We start from the raw sequence: 2,500 nt of genomic DNA, 5'->3' as shown, positions 1-2,500 counted from the left end.
TGATATTCGCTAAATGCCGTGGAGTTCGTTGAGACTTATATGGTACTTATGGTGTTTTATTACCGTTTTTTAAGATATTTATTGCGATGGCCATTATTCATATTTTTATCAACACTTCATCATGCAGTTTCTTGTAAAGATGGTGTATACAAAGAAGCCCTCAGACCACACACACAACCACACACACACACAAACGTACATGTGTGTGTGTGTGTGTGTGTGTACATTTATTCACATTCATTCATATACCTTTTGACTGACAGATTGCAGGTGCTTCTTCGTTACGTCCACCTACGCTCTAGCCTGAATATGTCTTCTGCGAAAGTAATATTACTGCCACCGGTCATCCAGTATTATGGTATATGTATATATGTGTGTGTGTGTGTGTGTATGTGTGTGTGTGTGTGTGTGTGTGTGTGTGTATGCATATATATATATATATATTTACATACATACATAAAAACATATATATATATATATATATAAGAATGCATGTACACGACGGGCTTCCTTCTATTTCCGTCAACCAACTCCACTCACTATGCTTTGGTCGGCCCGAGGCTATAGTTGAAGACATTTGCCCGAGGTCATACGCAATAAGATTGAACCCGGAACCATGTGATTTGGAAACAAACTTCTTATCACAAGTCACGCCTGCGCTTTAATCGACGCTTAAGCATTAGAGAATCCTTTATTTCCAGAATATTCTCAGATGATATTCTTCAATGACGCTTTCGGTTCGGAGCAACAGAAATTCTGGATCCACTGGATTTAAAATGTATGCAATGTCTTATAAGCATTACCATCTATAATCAACAATTAAGTACCAGTTATTTACTAGGGTCAGTTATATCAGCTGCTGCCCTTTCTACTAACAATGTTCTCGTATATCTCGCTTTTCGGAAATGAGTGTCGTGCTTGTTGTTAACTTAATTAAAAGAGTAGAAGTAGAACTCAATATATTTGCAGACATCTTCAAACTGGTACCATGCCATTGGTGTTTGGTATAAGGTTCAGCCTTAATTGGGCTGACCTATGATATGAGAAGCTCCAATCGGGACCATTCTGCTTTTTAGATGAAGCGAGGATTACATAAACAAACAAGTCTTGTAAACTTTTGTAAGATTGTCCGATAGATTTAAATGGAGATTTGATCGCTGTTTATAACGAGTCAAAACAAAGCACGTGAAAATCACTTATCGCGTCGTACTGTTGATCAGAGTATAGTTTAGAGTGAAGATGTTTAGCAAATTGTGTCAAAACTGGTTATTTAAATCGTTATAAAATCAGTAGTAATTGAAGAGAATGTCAGCTATTTCAAAACGTGAACTCAGAATATATTTCAACAGAATTAATGGCAAAACACATATTTAGCAATATACTGTAGTATTTTCATCGGCTTGCAGTTATTTTGCCTTTAGGTAGGACATCAAGAGCACTAGAAGTTCTTCATGATGAAGATAATAGCTAAAGCCAATGTATTGTGCAAAGATGGTCGTGGAAAGGTCAACTAAAAGTCTGTCTTAAATATGTTAAGTTGATGAATAGCTAAAATATTCAATGAGTCCATTATCGAATGGAAAGAAGCTGTTGTAGTTGTGATGCCGTTGTCTGGAGTGAAGGAGCGATTTGCTGAAATGCTTAGCATTATCTAACAAAAAAATTGCATAGATACAACACCCGTATTGTTAAGGTCTTTTGTTATAATTAGGTATACAGAGATGTATTTAGTGTGATACTGACTTACAGCAGAGAAGAATTTACTGATAGACTGAGATATTCGTTCGTGGATAATGTGTTACATGTTCACTAAACAGATATACATATGCATATACATACAACAATATATAGACTTGCGTATAAACATGCATACATTCCTCATACATACAGGTGTATACATGCACTTGCGTACATGTCGGCTGCGTCTCAGCGTTAGCGTCTGCGTGTAAATTAGTGTGTATCGGTGTGAGAGAAAGGGAGTGGCTTACTGTTTGGTGTGAGGGATTAAGGGTCGTAGGCGTCGAGGTATGATCCTTGGACAGCTGGTTCTATTTCCTAGGGAAGCAGCACATTCCTCATAATTTCAGACCACATTGCTCTGAATGAGTATCGGTTATAGCTGTTGTTTGGCTTGAAATGGAATGGCTTCGCGTTCAGCGAAGAGACCTATTTTCTCAACTGGAGTAAACGTTGTAAATATAAGCTCTGCCTTCACAGGCCATTATTTTATCTCTTCTCAACCGCTTCTCCTCTTCCAAACGCCTCCTGTGCTTTTCTTCTAATGAAGCTCCAGTGACCGAAACATGAAGATTATTTCCCTGTTAGGCTTTAGGTTAATGCAATATTTGTTGAAACTTTCTTTCCAGTGCTATCTGTTTGTTTCGGTCATTGCATTCATAATATACACATACACGCAAATACATATATATTTATATATATATATATGTATATATATATACATTTATATATATATATATATATATATATATATATACAATAT

Source organism: Octopus bimaculoides, chromosome 10 (assembly GCF_001194135.2).
Source record: "Octopus bimaculoides isolate UCB-OBI-ISO-001 chromosome 10, ASM119413v2, whole genome shotgun sequence".
Classification (NCBI taxonomy): Eukaryota; Metazoa; Mollusca; class Cephalopoda; order Octopoda; family Octopodidae; genus Octopus; species Octopus bimaculoides.
Note: the sequence above shows the minus strand (reverse complement) of the source record.